General features: G+C 49.8%; 1 protein-coding gene across 1 annotated transcript in view; it reads right to left on the bottom strand.

Annotated features, from left to right (window-relative positions):
• Positions 1-346, bottom strand: part of ZBTB7C (zinc finger and BTB domain containing 7C) — a 70,567-nt gene extending 70,221 nt beyond the window's left edge. Inside the window, exon 1 of the mRNA XM_059834212.1 lies at positions 338-346. The gene's annotated coding sequence lies outside the window, so the exon portion shown is untranslated. The remainder of the gene's footprint in view (positions 1-337) is intronic.
• Between the last annotated feature and the right edge of the window lie 23,477 nt (positions 347-23,823).

Below are 23,823 nucleotides of genomic sequence, written 5' to 3'. Positions count from 1 at the left end.
TGCCGCCTGCTCTTTCCAGCACTGCAGCACGGAGAACACACATATTTACGAGAGCATCTTCTACGGATTTACAGAAGGAGCAATTAGCGGTTCGGTCGTTGATGATAGCACAGAATCATGGTGGCAGTAAAGCTGATTTGTGCTGATCCATCAATATGACAAATTACCTCCTCTCCCACAGGAGTCCCCAGTAACTGAAGGGCAGGATCAGACCCCCAAGACCCCAGAAAGACATCAAGACAGCCACTTTGTACTCCTCAACTCGCGTCCTGCTTGCGAAGACCCACCAGCTCTCCCCACAAAGCCACCACCTCAACACACCCAAATGCGTACTCACCGGTACCCTTCTTTTTGTTTCAAATCTCCGTCAACGCTCTCTTTGCTCCTCTGACCATTTCCTAAGGAACAAAGGAGAGAAAAAAAAGACCAAAAACCTTCATCAGATCCAGAACTGAGCTTCTGGTTAAGAAGGGCCAGCTCTGGAGAAACCTTCTGCTGGGATGATGAGAATCCACCAAACCAGGCCTGCTCCTGCTCTCCTACCACCCGTACTTCCATGGTCAGTTGAGCCGTTTCTCTGCTCTTCACCTTTCCCTCTTGCCTGTATCACAAAATCACCTAGCAACACCGTGCCATGGAGGTGCAAACCCAACCCATGCTCCCGCTGTATCGCATCTCCTCCTGCGACAGCTGGGAGATGAACAGTCCAGAAACGGATCCCGTCAAAGCAGCGTTGGCTGCTTCCTCCATTCCACCCCCCAGCTAAACGTTACATCTTGGTCCCTTTGGGATCATCGATTTCCCTTGTCTTCCTACACACGTAGCTCGGTTGTCGGTGGTAGCTTGGTGGAACCTGCAGTGGTACCCGCAACAAACCCACGTCCCGCAGGTGACAGAGTGCAGAGGGGGAAGGCGTACGACCAGCATCCCCCCAGCTCTGCCCGTACCAGTCCACCACCCCTCTTAGCTTGGGAAAAACTTTGGAAAAACGAAGCTCTACAGCAGCTCCTGGCCATCACTTTGCACTTGCAAATGATGGAGACAGCAGGCTGGCATTTCTGAGTAGAGAGCCGACATCTCCACGCAGGAGGTGTTGAGTAGGACTGTCACCAGCACATGCTGGAGGAGATAATGAAACACACTGATGGCCGCTAATGCAGCTTACGGGTGGCTGGTGGGGGACGAGGTGGCCAACAGCTGGGCTGAAGGTGGGCAGGGCTCAGAGGGCCGATGAAGGAGATCAGCATGGGCATGCTTTGTGGGTCCTGACTCCACTTTAGCACAACCTCCCACCAGTGAGACTCCCACCAGTGGGCAGCCATCATATTAACGGGGTCCAGAGCCCCCCTAGTACAGCTGGGAGTGGTGGCCCAGGTCTCCTCCTGGGTAAGGACAGAGAGGAAGACCACCATGGCTGTTACAAGACCACGGCAGGTGGGCACATATGCTAAGGGAGTGCATAGCTGGAAATTGCTCCTGTGGTTCAGCAGGACAAGCGGTATCTGCAAGCAAAGGAAATGAGGTGCTCACAATCTGGGGTATTTTCCCTAAAAAGGCACCACCAGCTCACACCTGTCCTTAAACCTGGGCTTCTACCTGAGTTTTGGCTGGGATAAAAGGGTTCCCACCAACTAGTGGAAGCTGCAAGGGAAAAGGGATCTCTCTGCCAAGGCTTAGTAGCATGCAGTCAACTGGGAGTCACTCAAAGTGAGGAAACGGCCGTTTATTGCACGCAATCTCCGAATTTGCCACGCTTGACATGGGCAAAGCCAACGCAGTGCATTCCCATTCATTAAATTTTACGCAAGAAGGTTGAAACCAAGGCAAGGAGACACTTGTTATCACGGGTCAGCTGGAGATGCTGCCTACTCGTTCTGGGGTCCCTGAGCAGATCCTGACTGAATCAATCACCCCAGCATCTCCTCCTTTCCTTCTCCAGGCAGCCCTTGGCACGGGTTTACTGGGGCAGGGACCACCAGCACTATCTCCCACTACCCGTGACACAGGCAAGCAACTGGGAGCCCTCTCCCTCCTTTTAGATGGAGGCACCAATCTTGTGTCAGCCTTTATGGGATTCTCTCTCATGGAAAAGTGCCAACAACATTTGTCAAGTCACGTTGACTCCTGGATGAGTGTCCCGGGACCGAGGAACCATGGGGCTCTGACCACCCTATCCATTTTATTAAACTGGTAAGATAATCGCTGTGCGTGCACACTCCAGGAACAGAGAAAAACCACAAAGGGTAACCTTTGTGATGGCCTATTTTTTTTCTTTTCATGCTTCTATGACCATCAGCACGAGGACATTTAGGCAGTAAGCAATGCATGGAGCACAGGTGACCGGTAGAGCACACGGTGGCTGCAGACCAGCCTGGTGACTGTAGCCATGAAGGCTGGCCAAGCTCCGGGGCCATGATCAGCCCCAAGAAGGGCACTTCTCTGCAGCTAATGAGTCCATCTGCTTTTGAGAGCATCCAGCCGCTCTGACCTTGTGCACTTAAGTGTGACCTCCTTACTTAGCCCCGGCCCCAGTTCAGATCATTAGCTGATGAGTAACCGCCACCACCGAGGACTAATGGCTCGTTTGCTACTCAACAGCCAGAAGTGATCAGCAAGGGGGCAAAGAGCTTAACGCAGGCCACTGTCAACATGCTCACGTGGGTGAGCGCCATCGTCTTTGTTTTGGGCAAAATTCCCAAGGAAGGCTGCAAAAATCCTGCAACGCCCTGGCTTCATGCCGGAGCTCATCAGCTCTGCTAAGGTTGATGCACAACCTCCTCCCGGCATCAGGGCAAGGGCTGGCACTGCATTTCCATTGAGTGACGCTGGGCTTCAGCTTTAACTTCTACTTAAAATTGTCTCCTTCTCTCTACAGGCAGAATCCTGCATTGCAGCTTCTCCCCATGGCAAGGGGAACTCAGGGACACAACGGCTCGCAACGCAACACCTAAAAAAATCACTGTTTGAGGCTCAGGAGAATCCTCCTGGGATGAGGCTATAAATGGGAGTTTCTGGGTTAAGCAAAGGCTGCACCTGAATTACAGTTTCATTAACCCATTGCCACAAAAAGGGGCCTGAAGAACAGTGCCTGTCAACAACCACGCTCGTGGTCCACCCTCTGAGCCAGCAAACGGGGAGCTGGGGAGGACAGCCTAGTGCCCTTGTAGCATTTTCCAAAATAGGATGGGCATTGCTGAGAGCAGCTCAGGCTTCATTCTCCCATTCCCTAAACACAGGCGGGATGAAAAGCTATAAAGCAAACAGGCTTGCCTGTGGCTTTCGCCTCAGCCACAAGGTCCCTTTTAGCTTCTTGGGGTGGTTTCTAGATGAATCGAACACACCCTCCTGGATATGACGTTAAGGTTTCTAATTACCCTCCCTGAATACATCACTAACATGCCACATCAGCTCACTTGCAGGTCTGTTCCTCTTCACCACGTGTCTCTAGAACAGGAGCTTCTGCCTCTCTTTAGCACACCGACTGCTCCATCCCCCGGCTGGGGTGAGCTGCAGAGCTGGGAAGGACGGTTCCCAAGCAGCCTGGTGATGGGGCATGCTTGTCCTGCTCTTGAGGTCAACCCCACGTGAAGAAACAGCCCTCCTCCAGGGTGTCTACACTGGGGACAGCCCTACCCCCAACAGAACAAGCACTCACGTACTCCCAATGACCATCCTCCAAAGAGTCCATCCATGCTCTAGCCCTCACCGGCCAGCAATCAGCATTTAGCTCACCTAAAGCACTGTGTAGCCCTGATCACAGAATCACTAAGGTTGGAAAAGACGTGTAAGATTATCAAGTCCAACCGTCAACCCAACCCCACCATGCCCACTAAACCATGTCCCACAATGCCACATCCACACGTTCCTTGAACACCTCCAGTGATGGTGACTCCACCACCTTTCTGGGCAGCCTGTTCCAACACTTGACCAAACACCAAAAAATGTTTGATCTGACAGCCAGGACCAGCCTGACAAATCTGCACCAGTCCCTGGCATGCCAGCTAGGATTCTGCTCCAGATTAAGGCATTTCAGTTGGGGTGCCCACATGTAAATCCCGGATTTAGTTGCCTAAATGCAGGTTCCCATTGCCACATTGGACTCCCCAAGCTATCCAAGACCTGTACTTGGCTTTGCCAGATATGTCCCTGGACCTGCATCCCTCTTGATTGACAGCTGGAGACTAAATAATATGTTTTAGGGTAAAACTAGACACTTATGTCTAGCAGCTGAATCATGATCTCCATGCGTGCTGGCTTTCCCAGCTCTTATTGCAGTCCACGGGGATGCAGTCAGCACAATCTGGGGTGTCTGCAAGAGCTATTCAGTTACTCAAACATCAGTGTCTACTTCGGGGTGTTGAAACACCCTCCAAACTCCACTGACTGCGCTGACCAAGTATCCATCGGCTATAACAGAAGATTAGTTCTTATTTTTATTTTCCACTGCATCCCACCTCTGGGTCCTGGTCCAAGTTTCAACAGCTCCAAAATAAAATCCATTTGCATTAGAAGAGGATGCCCTCCAGCTCTGCACTCTCAGGCCCCTGCTGTGATGAGTGGCACAGCCCTGGCACATAAACACATCCAGGATGGTGACAGTGTTTGTGTGCCTCCTGCATAACATCACTGAAGAGAATAAATTCGACAAAGAAAGAAAGAACAACTGATACGCAAACCCATGTCATGAATCATTCACCAAATGGAATTTGCTCTCCAGTTTTCAAATAATCTTGGAGGTTGCTTCCAAAGTGCCGTTTGCAAGCCCTCCATTAATCTGGAAAGCAGATGCTGCTGAAGGCTGTATTACAGCATCTTCAATAAATCCCCATCAAATATTACTTTTAAATGCCCAGGACTTTTGCAATCAGTTTTTTTCATCTTCTTGGCATATCTGAAAACCAAACATCATAAAACACCTTTGCTGTGATGCAGCTTTAACGAACGAACCTAAGCCTGGGGAAGAGCTCATCTCGCACCTCTCCTCAGGCCTGGGTGACCCCAGGCTCCTCCCAGAGGACTGTGCCCATTTCTTTGATATGCTCTCAAGAGCCTTTGACCTCACCAGACACATTAGTGAATCAGGAAGGTGCCAGAACCATTTTCTAGCAGGCTTAATAATTGCAAGCAAAATATGGAGCTGCAGGCAAACACTGCCATGTTGTCAGAGAGAAAAGGGGGTGAACCCTGGCTTCAGTGAAGATAAGGAGAAAACTGCCTTTCCATCCCAGCCTGAGCATCTGAGGTGTCCTGATAGTGATGAAATGACAGACTGGCCCCTTCGCCATCTGCAAAAATAAAGCTACAGCTTCCTTTAGCAATGCTCACCGGTCAGGCGGACAGACTGGGGTAGCCCCATCCCTTCTGGAGGTGCATGGAGGTAGGTGAGAAGACACCTGACCATGGTGCGTCAGGACCTGCAATGCAACCACAGAGCCCGGCCGTGGTGGAACACCAGAGCACACGACATTGGGTGCGCAAAACCCACACCACACTGCCTTTTGGGGATAATTCTCCTTCCAGCCATTCAGTTTTATGTCAAGATACTGCGTGGTGGGAAGGAGACACTCTGGGTCATAGACCCCTGATGTATCTGCAGAAAAATGTCCCTATCTGGGCTAGTTAGCTAGACTCCCTTCATTGGCAAAGGAGAGAAGCTACAGCAAGATCCAGCTGATCTCAGCTAGGCATCTCCCTTAGGAGAAGAGAAACCGCACCACTGAAGTTCTGTTTACTGCTCTCCATCAACGGTGAAGGCAGCCCAGGCAACTAGGGAAGAGGTGGCTACCATCCAGGTATGTAAATGCGGACAGATGAATCCCACCTCGCCAGAAAATATTCCGCTCAGCTGAAAACCCCCTTTCTGTCAACTAACAGAGCAACTTCAGAGCCTGACCCTCGCTGAAGGTCTGTGTTGCCTCGAATAGGGCAGTGTCCTGAAGACCACCACTGGCGTCAAGGGAACCAAGTCACGTCCCTGCGGAAAATCCCACCTGGCAAACGTATTTTGAAAAGGCACATCTATCACGCACTGCCACATGGGGATGTTTCATTGCCTAGCAGAGTGTTCGGGATGATTATTGCCGTTTTTCATGGCAACTCATTTTCGTGTGTCGATAAAAGGGGCTTTGGCTCGTAGGATCCTGATGGTGCCAGTGTGGGTAGATGGTGGCAGTACCCACAGTAGATGCCACTGCAACACACAGGCAGATTGATGGCACAGGGCTCTCCTTGCTGGACCAGGGCTTGCCAGGGACGGTGCCTTCCAGCCAAAAACGCCATGAGACAGCTCATCCCTCCCAACCCGAGGAGAAATGAGTGCGTGGATCGTGCTCGGGAGGAGCGGTGGCTTGGCTGCGTCTTTGGGCTGACATCCTCTCCTATCTCCAGCCCTCCGTTTTCCCCTTCCTGTGCAAAAATGGAAACAATAATGTCGGCTGTGGTTGGAATGGGCTTTGAAATCTACAGATGAAAAGTGGTAGATAAGATGGCACTGCATTATTCTAGTAATGGAGGGAGAGGGAAAGCCAGTAAAGGGGGAAAACCCCCACATAATAAATAATAGTTTATAAATGACAGAAATCGAATGCATTAAAAAACCAATCCTCTGAGAAGCAGCTGCTTCATTCTTTACTGTTGATAGCATCAATATAAGAGGAGAAATTACCACCTTGTGTTCTGCAACACATCACACTGACTTTCCTTTACAAACTCTAATGTCCCCTGATTGCAAAGTCAATTTAAAATTTACCATAAAATGCAGAATCTCGTAAACTTTACAACCCCAATCACACTCACTCAGTGCTTTCGCTCAGATCAAACGCATAGGCACCCGCCTCGCTTCCCGACGTGGATATACGATGACACGCTGCAGACAGCAGATGGGAGAGCAGACCAGGGCATCACAGCAGAGACCTGCCTGTCTTGGCCAGCCCGGTGGAAAAGAAAAGAAGTCCGGTTGGAAAACAAGCTGGCAAGCGGCTCTGTTGGAAGTACCCTCAGATCTCCAGGAGACAGCTCATCCCATGTACCAGCAGGATGAAGGGTAGCCAGAACCATGATTTACGATGAGGGTGGTGAAACACCAATACAGGTTGTCCAGAGAGGTGGGAGATGCCCCATCCCTGGAAATGTTCCAGGTCAGGTTGGACGGGGCTCTGAGCAACCTGATCAGGTTGAAGATGTCCCTGCTCATTGCGGGGGGGTTGGACTAGAATGACCTTTAAACATCCCTTCCCACCCAAACCTTTCTATGATTCTATAACGAAATGCGATGTGACCTTGAGCGCAGTTGGGGAGCTGTAGCTCTGGTGCCCCGAGGTGGGACCAGCATCCCGTGATGCTGAACCACCCTCCCTCCTTGCACTGAGACATGTTTAAAATTCAGCTTGTTTTGGAGCCTTTTTTCAGGCTCTGATGCAAAACCCTATGTCATTTCCCTGAGCCTGCGTTTCCTCCAGAAATTTGATTCTGGAGTGAAGATGGTGTGAGTTTTTAATGAAGGGAAGGAGCACGCAGCTACGCCCATGCTGGGAGTTGATCGCTCGCTCTTGCAGGCATGGGTTCCACTCATGGGTTGACGAGGGAAAACTAATTAGGCTCCCGGTTTTGCTTCCTACATAGAACTAACTGCTTTCACTTCTGATTGAAGTGTTGCCGCTGTGACAGAAAGCCCACCTCTCTGAAGGGGTACAAAGGATTTCGGTTGAAGCAACTGAAAAAGCTGCGTATTTCAAGATGCACTTCCCCAGCAGCCTTAAAACACCGCTCTCTGAATGCCTGCGGTGTGCACTCACCCCGTAAGCTCTGGCATAAAAACCTCCCCAGATTCACCCTCAGCTCAAAATTGCAGTATATATTCAGGGAAGACTGTAATTTTTGCAATCAGCCGCTTGCATTTGCAATGGACTAAATTGCAATGAGATGGATGCTTGAAGAAGAAGCAAGGGTTAAACCCAGAACAAGGAAGAGGACAGGCAGGACTCGGGGATGAAGCAGTTGATCAAAGGGTAGCTCAGAAGTTATTTAAAAATAAACCAGAAAGTAGAACTTCCAGGCAGTTGCCGCTGTAATTACAATGCAGACAACGGAGCCATGGTGCTGTTAAGGTTACTGGATTTTCCTAGCAGCTGTGTTTAATTTACTTAAAACATGCAAAGCCATCAGGTCACATCCCATTAGCAGAATCACTCCAGAGCACTGCAAGAGCCCGGCCAGCCCAGCACTGCAGAAATGCTGAGGGCAAAACACAAGTGTAAAATGCCCCTGAAGAAGAGAGAGAGATTCATGTGATAGCCAACATCAACGTGTGTTGCCTTCCCCCTCGGCCGCAGTAGACGCCGGGTGGTCGGTCCCTCCTGCTCGTCAAAGGCCCCATCCCTTGTCCCCACCCAGAGGCCATCTACTGATGTGGTGTCCTAAGGCCGCAGAGGGAAAGGCAACGCTAAGATCACCAGAGCCAGAAATCAGTGCAAATATCTCTACTGGCTGTGATGGAGAAGGTAGCTGAGAAATCTGGGATCAGGCATTTGGGAACGTCCTTTGAATGTGCTTTTCTATAACCTGGGTTCTCTGTGTGTCCTACAACCTGCTTATGAACACATACAATGTCCTAGCTGGATCCTTCCACTCTCTGAGCATCCCCCAGACTTTCACGTTGCCTTAGAGAGGAGACCCACTTGTCCCAAATCGTGCTCAGAGTCTCGCTCTCCCACTCGGAGATGGGACCTTGGTGGGTTCGTGGGGTCAGCCTTCCACCTCTGGAGCTTCGTTCACACGTACCGAATTGGGGCCACATGATTCATCAGGAGCCTTCCACAAATACAGGGCCAAAACCTAAAGCCTCCTTGTCAGGAAAAACCTTGTAGAGATATTTTTCTGTTTGTTTTTTGGTTTTAATTCATTTAACGTCGGCTCAACACTCTACCGAAGGGAACATCAAGGTTTCCCTCACTATTCATGGCTCCTACCAGCTCAATTCTACTTCTAAAATTAGCACCCTGAAATACTTAATTGCTAGAACAAAAGGTGTTAGATCGTGTTTCGGTCCCTACACACCACGCTAAGTGCTTCTGCAGCCACCTACAACCACCTCAGAATCAACCGTGGACTGAAGCTTAAACGCACCCTGTTCCACTAAGCCCTACCCAGCAGAGCGATGCTGTTTGGCTTTAACCGGCGCTGATACTAAAAGGGACAGAGCTGAAGACAAGGACAGAGCAGAATATCACAGAATCACAGAATCATTTAGGTTGGAAAAGACCTGTAAGATCATCAAGTCCAACCATCACCCCAACCCCACCATGCCCACTAAACCATGTCCCCCAGTGCCACGTCCACACGTTCCTTGAACACCTCCAGGGATGGTGACTCCACCACCTCCCTGGGCAGCCTCTTCCAATATGCCAATGGGCTCCCTTCTGCACGTGACCCTGATACAAAGTCATTCCTACAGAGAACAGGCAAATACAATAAAATATCATAAATAATACAAAACAGTGTGAAGCAATGGGTTTGTTTATGGGAACCCTGAAAACGTCCGACCAAATTGCATTATACTCGTTGACGAGGACTGGCACCACTCACCACCAGAAGCCCTCCTGAAATCAGCAGCTCCCGGCACTGTGTGCAAGGGACCCCAGCCCGGCCCTGGAGTCACTGGAACAGCTTAAGATCGCTCTTCCAACACAAACTCCTCTTTCATGATTTAGAAAGGTGTGAGACTTATTTGCATAATAAATGACAAGGCAGGGATACAGATTTATGACAGATTCAAAGGGAAGGGGGGGGGGGGGGGGGGGAGAAATCTATTTATTCTGAGTGAATCGGCTCTTCTCCAGATAAATGGTGTTTGTAGTCAGTTTAGCTCGGCGAGATATGCATTCTTTTGCATGCCCATAATGAATTTTCACAGCTAGAGCCGTAATCCAGTCTAGTCATGGAGGGTTTATCAGGACCTCTTATTTTATTTCTACCAGTAAATGGGAATTGCTTTCCTTATCGCTATCTTAGAAGCACCTGAGTGATTTTTGCTTCATATTTCCTATCCCACTGGAATTCAGGATGCGGTGTTATCTGATACTGTACGATTGTCACTCACTTTAGTAGCCTTTTTGTTTTAATTTGTTGGATTTATTGCTTCCTTTTTTTTTTTTTTTAAGAGATTTTACTTTAAGATCTGAGTCCCTCTTTGCTCTCTGCCATCCTCCTGCTCATGTTTCTGAGGGGGATCCTGGGGAAGGCAGGATCAGGGCTTGTCTTGCCTTCATCTGCCTGATGCCTTCCCTTGGGAGAGGACTCCAACGTTGGGCTTGCCCCCATCCATCCCACTTTCCTCCACTGGGGAAGTACAAAACCACACAATAACAAGCAGAGATTATTCCTAACATCGGGTTTAAAAGCAAACAAACCCAGGTGAGCAGGGGTTTGCTGATGTGACCGCTACGGCTGCTGCAACCAGGGAGCAGGTACATAGCTCTGAGCTCCGGAAAAGTGAACCCGCTGTTGCTGGAAAGGCACAAGAAGACCTATAAATCCTGTAGATAACACCATGATGGATCAGTAGTAGCAAGACATTAACCTTCACTCTTGAGGAGACACCCAAATGATAACACCTGTAGCCATGCCACTCCAGAGTTATCTGTCTTGTCACTCGTGAAGATAAATCTATCTGACCTAAACCATCATCCTACGCCCCTCCGGCTTCCTCGCTCAAAATCCTCGTAGATACCGGCAGGGATCAGGAAAATCGCACCTAATAATCAATTGAGTGTGTGTAACAAGGCTCACATGGAAACCATTTCCTTCCAGTATGTTAAAATAATTCCGCAGAGGAGGGAAAAAACGCAGTAGGCTTAAAGGCCAGTCTGCAGGGAAAGTGCTACATGTCAGTGACAACTGTGGAAGGACAGAAAACAGCTACCAAAACCTCAAGGAGCTGTCACGCACAGGAAAATGTAAGTTAATTAAAGCCACTTAAACAAATACATCTGGGACAGGGGTGTGGGATGGAGGGAGGGAGAATGAAGTGATATTAAAAGCTCAAACAGATGGTGAATCCCAGACAGGCGGCAGGGAAACCCATTCTGCTAAATCCAGATGAGTCCCTCGCCTCAGAGCTGTGCCGGAGAGGGCAGCGAGAGCCCCCTCCACCCCAGGGCTATGCCTCACCATCAGGCACTGCATCTTCCCGCAGCCCCCACGGCGATGCACAGGCTCAGCAGGTGTGTTCCTCCGCTAGAAAATACCAGCGAGGCTCCGCTGATGCTCTCCCAGACCAAGCGGTGTTGGCTTGGGATTATAAATCCATGTCTTGTCTTCCTAACGTCTTCCCTCCTGTCCCTACCGCACCATTCAGCTGAAACGAGAACCACGGGCAAAGCATCCATCTGGCTAAGGGCGTGAGGATGTAAATCCACCTCAAACACATCACCAGGACCATCATCACCTCCACCTTCAGCCCTGGTCCTCCTCTGAACACAGTCTCCCCTGAGCCTCCAGAGTTGACTTGCCTCCTTGCTCAAAGGATGAGTAGAGGTTACTCACACCAGCCACTGCTGATAGAAAAGCAAAACCACAAAGATTTGGATAGGCTCTGTGCAAACAGCACAGCCCGTGTGACATATGCACGACAGCTTTGAATTTAGATGCCTTGAAGCTCAACAAAACAAGAAGCTTGAAAGTTGCTTTGAGTTGTTTCAAGACATAAGCCTGCTACTTTGCTTTGACTTTATGGCTCCACCACACCAGACTTTATTTTTATTGCAATCAGCTCCCAAAGAAACTTAAAATGTTGGGTCTTTCTATATTCCTTTGAGCGTTAATTCAGAAGTGGTACCAAAATACCCACACAAGGTTGGGTCATCATGGAGAACCCGCCTCTGCTACTTGCTGCCACTCAACCGGCCATTTGAGACACCCCTGCTCGGAAGGGAACGCCGGCCAGCCTCAGTGCGAGGCAGACGGGAAGGGAAACAGCAAAGCCGTCTGCACACCATCAAATCCCTGCTGCGGGATGACAGCACGCGAAACCGCTGCCTGCGAGAGGAAGTCTTGCCATGACATCAGCCCGACCCAGTTGGAGCACAGGCGGCACGGAAACACAGATGGAGAGGTGAGGAGAATCCAGGCTTCCAACACATCACAGTCTGCGTTCCAACCTCCTTCCTCTGCTGGGATGGGGGAGATGCGATGAACTGAACGCCAAGCCAGCGTGGTCCTCCAGCAAAGCCGGGAGGCCGCTGGAACCTGGTTATCTTGGTTAGCGGGGATCTGGTGTAGCGAAGGACCCAGGTCACACGGGAGAAGGTCTGCGATCTCCTTCCTCACCCCGGAGCTCATTTTCTAACCCCCAACCAGCCTTTGCTGCAGATCTTTTATTCCAACCCCGGGTAAGATTAACTCATCACAAGTACCCATGGCTCTGCAGAGAGCGTTACAGCCCGGGCTCTCCAAATATAGCCTGGTACAGCAGCCCCCTCCCTGCCTGCAGCACCAAGCAGGCGGGCAGGCAGCCAAAGCCCCCCACCCATGCCCCCAACCCCTTCCCTCCCAAAGGCTACTTCCTTAACACAGCCCAGCTGCCTGCCCCCACCCGCCAAGGGCTGACAGATTTGTGCAGTCCCCTTAGGGTGGGGTAGGTATATTTATTTCCTCTTTTCCAAAAAAAAAATAAAGAAAAGAAAAAGGAAAAAAAAAATATGCAATTAACCTTTTCCTCCCCTTGCAAGGGGCAAGACACATCCCTGCCACGGAAATGGTTTCGGTACTAAGAAATCTGCTCACGCAGCTGTGCCAGTGCTATTCTGGCTTAGCTAAAATTAAAGAGCTGAAGTCGTATGTGGGCCTTCACGAAACTGTCACGGAGACCACAAGATTAGAGGACCAGACCGTGACCTGGGAGGCCAAGGTCTATTCCCAGCTGTGCCGAGGGATTCTCATGTGAGTCACAACACGTTTCTCAACCTCTCTTTCCCCAAAGATAAAAGAAGGGCAGAGAAACTGAGCCCGTCAAGAGTGCAGACCTACATGTGAAGGACCTGCAGGTCCATAGGACCAGGTAAATCCACAGGCAGGACCAGACACCGATATTGCTGCACTCCTGAAAGGATGAAGTAGCTCAGTTGCTTTCGGAGGCTAGAGCGTGGAGAGGCTTTCCCAGTCCTTCAGGCCGAGCTCACTGGCCCTCTAAGCAATGCCAAGAGGAGGAGATCCATAGGCAAAACTAGGGAGTTCAGCACAGTTTCAAAAAGGAAAGACTAATGCCATCTCACAGACCGTCCTGGGTGCCTCAAGCTGCTCTGTCCCTCTAAACAAACTCCCATTTATCCCAGATTTCCCCAGCATGTGCGGCCCAGAGTGCTGCTGATAGACAGACACACAGCGGGCACGTCTCACAGATGGAAACAGAAGCACCAGGACAATAGAGAAATCAAAGCCAGGTCTTCACAGAATCACAGAATGGTTTGGGTAGGAAGGGACCTTTAAAGGCCATCTAGTCCAACCCCCCTGCAACAAGCAGGGACATCTTCAACCAGATCAGGTTGCTCAGAGCCCCGTCCAACCTGACCTGGAATGTTTCCAGGGATGGGGCATCTACCACCTCTCTGGGCAACCCATGCCAGTGTCTCACCACCCTCGTCGTAAAGAATTTCTTCCTTCTATCTAGTCTGAATCTACCCTCTTCTAGTTTAAAACCATTCCCCTTTGTCCTATCGCTACAGACCCTACTAAAAAGTCCATCCCATCTTTCTTCTAAGCCCCCTTTAAGTACTGACAGGGCAATAGGTCTTGCCTGGTCACCTCCAGTGCCTGTCCAAACGCTAGCTAGAGATCTAACAGCACTGAAAATCAGGAAAGCACAGGATAACCCCAGCATCCTGACCACCATACCCTGTCCCACCACGAGCAGGTCCTCCTCCACCGGCTGTGCCAGCTATTGTTGGGCACATAAAGACCGCTCACCTGCCCCACCATCAGCATGCAGCTCATTACTCTGCAAAGCGCTTTGAAATGCTCTGAATATGAAAGGTGCTCCATCAGACCAAATTCAGCTCTGTTTGCTATTACAATACAGTGCATTTCCTTTGTCTGCGCCCTTTGATGGTGCCCAATTGTTCCCCTCAGTCAGTATTTCGGAGTCATTAGTTGGAATTAGTAAAGTTCCCGCTGCTGGACTTTTCCAAGGCATTGTTCTCGGGCTACAAAGAGTCGCTGAGGAGTTGTCCTGCTTTCACCGAGCTGGAGGTGCGGCGGGGAGCGTTTGGGGGGAGCAGCCAGTCTGCTCAACTCCACTCTCCTGCTGCAGGCACCGGGAAATGCACGTGCCGACGAGATGCTGCGGGTGGTCGCAGCAGGGCTGGTGCTTCCTGGCCAGGAGGGAACCCGTAGACCCTTTCATTGGTACCTCTGGTGGGACCAGGTGAAGGGCTTTGCCCAGTCGCATCCATATTTAGGCAGCACATCCCACAAAGTTCAGGTTTCTCGCCCAGAAATCCCCTGCTCCCTGTTTCAAGGCACTAGCACTGAAGAAGTCCTCTGGGTGACAGGCCACCTCCATGGTGAAAACACGTGGATATGCCTAACTTTGTCCTCCAACCTCTCCCTTATGCTACACCTTTCCAACTATACCAGAAAGCCTCTTAGTATCAAGACATTTTTTCTGTGAAGGCATTTATACGTGGAGCATGCCGGTTCCTCCCTACCCAGTATCTTCATGGGATGTTCGCTTGGACTTAGGAAGAATTTAGTGGTAGGACATTTTCACTGGAGGATCTTAACGCACCTGGACCTGTGCTCCTGCCTTGGCCGGGCATGCTGGAGTAAGCCAACTTGCAGAGGAAGGCTTCCTGATGTACCAGGGAATTTCACACCCCACGATACCCAGCTGGCCCGCTTTGGCGACGTCCGATCTTCAGGTATGGGTGTGCATTTGCCATGCGAAGCCTGGGAGAGAGGGACAGCAGATGCAGCTTTCCTTGTCATCCACCAGAATGAATCAGGTTCATCACCAGAGCAGGTGCCCGAGGTCCTGCAGCCCAAGATCCCAGCTCTGAGAGTGACCAAGGGGTGTACGAAAGGGAGCACACATGGAGTACTTCTCTGGGTATATGCTCCCCATGGCCAGCAGGCAGCTGAGATACTTCCCAATCTGGTGGCTGTACCTGCAGCCCTGTGCTAACAGCCCTTGATGGACCTTTTGTCCACAAATTTCCCTAATCAGTTTTTGAAGCCATTTATACTTTTGGCATCCGCAACGTCCTGTGGCAAGGAGGTCCACAGTTTAATTACATGTTTTATAAAAAAGCACGTCCTCCTGTTCAGGGCCTCTGCCCAGTCATTTCATGTTTTTTTTCTCTAGCTGTGTGACACAACAAATAACTCTTCCCTATCCACCTCCACACCATGTAGGGCTTATGTACCCCACTTAGATACCTCCTCAGCGCCTTCTCCTCCAGAGTGAAGGGCTTAGTCTGTTCAGCCACTTTTCACGTTGAAGCGGTCCCATGTCATTCCTCCTTGTCCCCCTCTCTGCCCTACTCCTATCACACTGTGAGTCCTCACGTGCCAAATGGGACAGGCTTTTGGCTCCTTCTTTCCCAAAAAACCATCCGCTACCCAGCGTTGTGGCAGATCCTTGCATCCCAACCCACCACAGTGAGGAGGAGCTCCCAGCACCTCCACACAGCGAGAAGCAAGTCCCCAGCCATGCCCTCTCCCCGGCACAGGAACCAAGGCACAACAGGTACGTCCCTGTCCCCAAGACACAACACACCCTGCAATAGGCTTAACTGGCATGGGTGTTAATCAAAGGACGTCTCTTGGAAACTAATGGTGTAATGCAGCTGAAGACCAGCACTAGAGAGACGTGCACCTCTATGAGCCGACACCAGCCGAGTAAAGGTGGGTCCCACTGTGTTACACGCTTTACTTTTCCAGCCTCCACGACAGATCATAGAATCACAGAATGGTTTGGGTGGGAAGGGACCTTTGAAGGCCATCTAGTCCAATCCCCCAGCAATGAGCAGGGACATCTTCAACCAGATCAGGTTGCTCAGAGCCCCATCCAACCTGACCTGGAATGTTTCCAGGGATGGGGCATCTCCCACCTCTCTGGGCAACCTGGACCAGTGTCTCACCACCCTCGTCGTAAAGAATTTCTTCCTTCTATCTAGTCTGAATCTCCCCTTTTTTAGTTTAAAAACATTGCTCCTTGTCCTATCACTACAGGCCCTGTTAAAAAGTCTGTCCCCATCTTCCTTCTAAGCCCCCTTTAAGTATTGAAAGGCCACAAGAAGGTCTCCTCAGAGCCTTCTCTTCTCCCGGCTGAACAACCCCAACTCTCTCAGGCTGTCCTCTGATCATTTTTGTGGCCCTCCTCTGACAGAGGATTCATTCCTGTTCACGCATAAGGAGCTCCAGCAGATACATGAAGTGATGAAGTGCCATAGGCTATGCCCCATCTAACGTTGCTATCTGGCCCCAAAGAGCCAGCTCGGGTCCCAGGACCACAGCAGCTCCGACTCACACCCATACCACCTGCGGGTGCAGACCCTTCCGCACCCACCCGGGCCATCCCACCACGGTTTCTGGACACAACGTGGGCATTTGGCCACCTCAACCCTGAAACAAACCCAGGAGTAAACCAACCTTACAGGACATCCATGGGGAGTGGGAAGAAGAGCACAACACCGAACCCAGCTCCTTTAGCAGCTTGTCATCTTTCATGGTGGATTGTACTTCCATTCCCTAAGGATTTCCCTGAAAATCATCTCATAGATCATCCCACCTAACATTAGCAGTTCCATTGCAACACAACCAAATGCAGGCAATTCACACCTCTCACCTTGCATTTTTTAAAGTAACACGGTACAATAAAACAGCCTGCCCGGATTCCAGCCTAATCTAAAAACAACTTTATGGCTTCTAATTTTAGCACTAATCTTCCTTTGCTATGGTTGTGTGATTTCTAATTATTTTATCCCCAAGCCTTGCTTTGACGGATAGTTGTACCTTTTCCAATGCCAAGTGACTTGTAAAGTGCCTTTAAAAAATACGCTGATCATTTCAGGTTCATTTCCAGTTCCTACGCAAATAATATTCTCATATATGGCTTCACTGAGGAAATATTATTATTATTAAAATAATAATAATAAAAGCAATAAGATTTAAAAATGAGAGTTCTATTTCTTAGGACAATCCCAATCTGATCCTGCAAACACCATATTTGCTCTTAAAAGTTGTTAAAGAGCATAAATCCGTTATCCAGATACGGATCTCTTAATAATTCAGTGCCTTTGGCTTGGCATCTCTCCCAGAACATTTTGCCTTTATCTATCCTTATTTTCAGGTTACAACACATCGAAGAGCAATCGGCCACGCCAAAACCTCGGGGGGACTTTGCGAGGGACGACGCGAAGCGGCAGCGGAGACGCGCTTGCCTTGACGCTCCCCGGGAGCGTTGCCTATCCAAATCCTCTGAATTTATAGCAGCAAAGATCAGCCCTCGGCTGAAGATACGTTGCAGGGGCTTAGGATGAGCCTCCAGCCCAGGCTCCTCGGCAGGCAGATGTTTTCTCTCCTACCATGCTCACCTGAAGCAACCTCTTGATCCTCCTAATCACTGACCTAGATCAAATCCGGATCTGATACTGTTAGATTTGCACAAAAAATTATCGGGGAGAGGATGCTGCTTGCAGAAAGTTTCGGGATGCTGAGGCAGGCAGATCCGCCACTGGGTTGCAGGTCCTAGTAGGACCTGCCACCAGCAGCCAGAACTGGGGTAGGGGACACAGACACAGGGCTGGTGGATGTTTGGTGGGTTATTTCCTTTCCCAGGCTTTACATTGCACTCCGGTTAATTGGAAAACATCCATTTGACCTGGGACATTTTTGTTTTAGTTACTCTCCGAGCTTTGACAGCAGCGCTTTAAACACAGAGCGTATGAGCTTCGGCACCGAGAAAGCACCCCATCCCCACAAATTCAGAGTGGATGGGGAAAAATACCACACCACAGCCCTGATGGTGAACCTATTTCTCCTTTCTCATTCTTCATTTTCCTCTCTTTCACTTTCTGAGCCTGTTTCACCATCCGTGTCTTCTCCCTCCCCACTGGAAACATGAGCTTAGCTCCCCACCACCCACCACAAAATTCAAGAGAGGATACGGGGTGGGTTTTTTTCTTAATTCCCTGCACAATGCTGTGTATAGAGGATTTGAAATGGAGATTGTGAAAACAGGAAACAACCCAGTCTAAGTCCTCGGGCCTGGGTCCCGAAAATGTCACCATACAGAGCTGCAAGGGATGGAGAATAGCCCTCTGTTCCCGCAGGGAGAGAGGGTGCTCCGGGAGAGCGGCCAGCGACACACGATCTGCCCTCACGCCACCCTGATCTTGAGCGCTGGGCTTTAACCTCTGCTGAAATCAGTGGGAAGCTGGTTTTTATTAACCCATTTATTGGGGGAAAAAATCCAACAGACAGGGTGCAAAATTATAACCCTCTGTTCACCAATACTTTTAGCAGCATAGAGAATTTAGTAGGGAATATAATCTCGCTCAGGAAGTCAACCCTACAGGAAATCCTTCACCCTTAGTGTTTCACAGTAACATCCACAGCATCCTGCTGTGGCTTCCTTCATACTCCTCTTAAAACTCAGCCCTGAGATCCTCGCTTCTCAAGCTCACGCTCTGAGTTTGAGCTGGCCTTGCTGGGATAGAAGAACAAATTTTGGGTCAAATCCTGCTTGTGGCCCCCTGGGCAAGGCACCGGGTTGACACTGCATCTCCATGAGGATGCAGAGCAGGGCACTGCTTGGTTCAAAGCTCTTTGATTTCCATCTATCCACCTGGGAGCAAATATTTAAAAATCACGAGGAAGTTTCTCAAAGGCACAACAGCAAGGCCAGGTTTGGAGGAGAGAATGCAGCTGCTGTGAGTAAGATTTTCACGATTTATTTTTCTGCAGAAAACAGTTGCTAGAATTATTTTAAAAAGCAAGCTCCTGAAGCTGTAGGTTTTGAGCTCTTCTTAAAAGTCTGACCTGAACACACATCCTCACCAACAAACACTGTTGTTTTCAGTCTTTGATTACTTCTGATGGGAGTGAAAACCTTTTCTTTGTTTGTTTGTTTGTTTTTACAGTTTTATACAAGTTAAGTTCAAGAGAACTTCCCAAGCAGAAGAGCTGGTGACCATTGCCAGAATGGTGATCCAGCAATTCAGGTTGCCCAGAGAGGTGGGAGATGCCCCATCCCTGGAAACCTTCCAGGTCAGGTTGGACGGGGCTCTGAGCAACCTGATCTGGTTGAAGATGTCCCTGCTCATTGCAGGGGGCGGTGGGACTAGATGACATTTAGAGGTCCCTTCCCACCCGAACTGTTCTATGATTACCCCTCTGGAAGAAAAGGAGATATATTGTTTTATTTTTGAGGAACTAGTGGTTGTTATTGTAGTGTCAAGCCACTGATCTACAGAGTGACAACCTTCAGGGGGAAAAAAAAATCCACGGATTCATCGGATGGACAACAAGGAATGTCATTTCAGATGGTCTGTATATCCCAGAACATAAAATTTCACCCATCATCCAGGCAAAGAATTAGAATAATTACCTAGGGCCTGATCCTGAAAGGTGCTGAGTGCAGTCAAGTGGTCTCCGCTCCCATAGAGTTCAGTATCTCAGGGGCTTTCAGCAGGATCAGCCTTGGAGCCTGGGCAAAACAAGATAGGTTGGTCTTAGTCCAGTCTTTTGTAAAAATCCCTATACATACAATAATTAAAAAACCCCAAACCATCCCAGCTCCACGTGCCAGCCCCGTATTCCTGTACAGGGAGCTAACGCAAGGGTCACGCAGAGCATGGCCAGGGAGATGCTCTCCAACCCCCAGGCATTCTCTGCAGATCAGAGGTGGATGCCTGCAGCACACGGGAGAGAAACTACACCGGGATGGGTGCGTCCACAGAGCTCTGCTCCTCATCCAGGAACATCAAAATTATGTTCCTCAGGAGCACTGCTTTGTCCAAGCCATCACACGTGGACACATACACTGTCAACACCACCCCGGAGCTAACACACCTCCCTAGCAGAAGACAAACTCCAGGGTTGCCTTGCCAAGTCTACAGGAAGCGATAAACCTGGAGATAAGAGAAGTTTGCCGGGTTTCCAGGGAGGAAGCCTAGGAACACCCCTCCATGCTCCCTGCCGGCTGGCAGTGACGTGCAGCACGCCAGCCCCGGGCGGGTACAGCCGTGCCAAGAGCAGGGTGAAGGGAGGGAAGAGGATGACGGGGACAGGATGACGACACTTTTCTCCATACTGCCCTTTGTTTTGGGAGGTCCCCCGAGATGCTCGGCTCGGGGTGGCCAAGTCCTCCTTCTTCTTTCCCTATAAGGGGAACGGATGAGGGGAGGAAAACAATGCTCTCTCCTCACTTGCCTAATGGAAGAACAAAAGCACAGTGATCCCTTCCAAAAATGTCTTTTGAGGAACAGACAATCGAGCCCGAAGGCCCAGTATTTCTGGTTTATTTATTTTTGGATGAACTCCAGCCTGACAGCGTCTTTCTGTCCTTCTTCCAGGCTCTTGCAGGACTTGTCCAGAGCTGCATGGATCATGCAGGGCTTGCACAGACCCCAAACCCAGTCGGGGATTTAACATCCAGCACCTTGTAGAGGTGATGGAACTAAAGGTGAGTTCCTCCACCAGACCCCATCACAAGCAAGCCTCGGCTGTGGGGTGGAAGGGGCAAGGGGGCATCACCCACCCATAGCCCTGGTCCAGCAGGATGCATCCGACAGGAAGGGTCTGCCCCAGCCTGATCCCAACCTGGCACCAAAACCCACTAAAGCCAAAACCAGCATCAGACCTTTCATTGCTCAGCGGCGGTGGTTGCTACAAAGCAGAAGGGGATTTCTGCCATGCTGATTGCTCATGGAAAGTCCCCGACTGGCCCACAACCATGGAAAAATGGAAAATATAACTTTAATACCAAGCTGGTGGCAGGCTGTCTATTTTTCTCTCCTGTGACTAGTTACCATGGATAGATTTCTGAGGTTGACCGTGCAATTGTTCACTGCACTGCTCCTATTAAACAGAGGATGAGCAAATCATCCCATTCGTTACTGTACTTTAATTTCCAGAAATTCTTTGTTCATTTGTTTGCTTAAATTATTTCTCTCATTTAAAGAAACAATGCAGTCTTACAAAGCCAGGGCCCAAATCTCTCGAGTAACCCTGCTGTGGTTCATTACTTCTGTGCTAGTTAACAAGACCAGTAATTTCCCTAAGGTTTAATAGAAAATCTTCTTTCCAGAATGCAGAGATGCAGGACTTTTTAACAAACTCACTGCTGTATTCCAGTTATGTCATAGGTGAGGGATATCCTAGGCAAGACACAGGTCCTCCTCAGGGGTACTGTATAAAAACAGGTACTCTAAACAGAGCTTTTTTCACCCAAAGGGGTGAAAGTACCCTAAATTGAGCTTTCTTCACCCAAAGCTACCCCCCCTCAGCTGCAGAAGGGGACCTGGGGGTCCCTGTCTCTCTGCTGAGCCTTGCCTTGCTCAGAGCATCAGCTCCAGCTCCACTTGGAAATGGGCTCCTGAAGCATGCCGGTCCTCAGCCCAAAACGGTTTATCACAGTACACTGGGATGAAGTAGATCACAGAATCACAGAGAATCATTAAGGTTGGAAAAGACCTGTAAGATCATGAAGTCCAACCATCAACCAACCCCACCATGCCCACTAAACCATGTCCCACAGTGCCACGTCCACACGTTCCTTGAACACCTCCAGGGAGGGTGACTCCACCACTTCCCTGGGCAGCCTCTTCCAATGCTTCACCACTCTCTCAGTGAAGACATTTTTCCTAATCTCCAGCCTGAACCTCCCCTGGTGCAACTTGAGGCCACTTCCTCTTGTCCTGTCACTTGTCACTTGGGAGAAGAGACCAACACACACTTCACCACAACCCCCTTTCAGGTAGTTGTAGAGAGCGATGATACTGGAGGGGCAGATCCGAGACATCCCTGGGGTGGGTGTGCTGGAAGAGGTGGGCGTTCAGCCTGTTTTGCTAATGATACGGAATGCAAAGCAAACAGAACACCCACCGATCGCCTGACCATAAACCGCCCTTCTCACTGGTTTCACAAACCTCTTTCCAGGACCAAATCAGAACGCACTATAAAAAATTCAAATAAATGCAGAGCAGAGCTTGTGGAAAACAAGCAAACACATAAAACCTACGTGTGTGTGTATATATATGTATATAACAGCCCAGTAATGCCCTACTGAGGTTGCACATGCAGGTGAAATGCATCCTACGCTGGGCGAGAAGCTGGCAGCGCTGCCGTCACTTGTAAGGACATTTGCCCTACCAGTGCCTCTGCAGCTCCCTGATATTATTTCTACAATGGGATTTGTCAAGCAACAGCTACAGATGTTTGCACGGAGTCTTCTCGCTTATCCAGTGATAATACTGCCTGCCTGGGACAGCCGAACAAATCATACCGTGTAAATAATAAATAATGGCGGGTTAATCAGAAAGAGGCGGTGAGCAATCCGGAGATTCCCACAGACTCCTGCCGTGAGGAAGGAAACAAGAAAATGCCCTGACCTAAGCACGGGCGAGTCTCACACACACAGGCAGATCACAGGGAGATCACAGGAGCTGTTTGCAGATCACTTACCGAACATGAATAATTCAAGCAGAAGCGGCTGGAAGTATGAGAACAGATAGATGGGAGCTCACCACCGGCACTTCGGCAGGTTTTATTTTATCCGGCAAGGAAAAGAAACCACAAGCCCCAACAAAAATCCTTAGCCTAGCATTGCCAGCGTCGTGACTTTACTGGGAATCTCGTGATATACAGTGTTTTAGCAGATGTCCAGCTGATGATGAGCATCCTTTCCCTTTCTCCTGCAGGCAGTTTTGTGATTATTTGGCTGGGGGTGGGGGAAAATGATGCATTTCTTTGAAACCTTTAGGACCCACCAGCAGTCCACTACCTAATTACATGAATCATAGAATCACAGGATGGTTTGGGTGGGAAGGGACCTTTAAAGGCCATCTAGTCCAACCCCCCAGCAATGAGCAGGGACATCTTCAACCACATCAGGTTGCTCAGAGCCCCGTCCAACCTGACCTGGAAGGTTTCCAGGGATGGGGCATCTACCACCTCTCTGGGCAACCCATGCCAGTGTCTCACCACCCTCATCATAAACAATTTCTTCCTTCTATCTAGTCTGAATCTCCCCTCTTTTACTTTAAAACCATTCCCCCTTGTCCTATCGCTACAGCCCCTACTAAGAAGTCCATCCCCATTTTCCTTCTAAGCCCCCTTTAAGTACTGAAAGGCGGCAAGAAGGTCTCCTCGGAGCCTTCTCTTCTCCCGGCTGAACAACCCCAACTCTCTCAGCCTGTCCTCACAGCAGAGGTGCTCCATCCCTCGGATCATCTTTGTGGCCTCCTCTGGACCCGCTCCAACAGGCCCATGTCTTTTCTGTGCCGAGGAGCCCAGAGCTGGAAGCAGTACACAAAGCATCCACCAAAAGAAAAAAAGAAGTGTTTCCTTCCAGGGATCACACCAGCTACCAACTTCCAGGCCTCCTCCCTCCCCCAGGGACCTCTCTGGTATCAGACATGGCACTCGGAGACCAGTTTACAGCCTTCAGGTTCCTCTACCCCTGGAAGAGACTGTGCTTCAGTGGGGTTCAGCTCTGCAGGAGAATGGATGGGGAAAAAAAAGTGCCAAGGAGGAGGATGGAAAAGAGAAAAAATCAAAACGGGGAAAAAAAAAAAAAAAGAAGGGATAAGGGATGTTCTCTTAGCC

This window comes from Gavia stellata, chromosome Z (genome assembly GCF_030936135.1).
Source record: "Gavia stellata isolate bGavSte3 chromosome Z, bGavSte3.hap2, whole genome shotgun sequence".
In the NCBI taxonomy this organism is placed as follows: Eukaryota; Metazoa; Chordata; class Aves; order Gaviiformes; family Gaviidae; genus Gavia; species Gavia stellata.
This window is presented reverse-complemented; position numbering and strand designations above follow the sequence as displayed.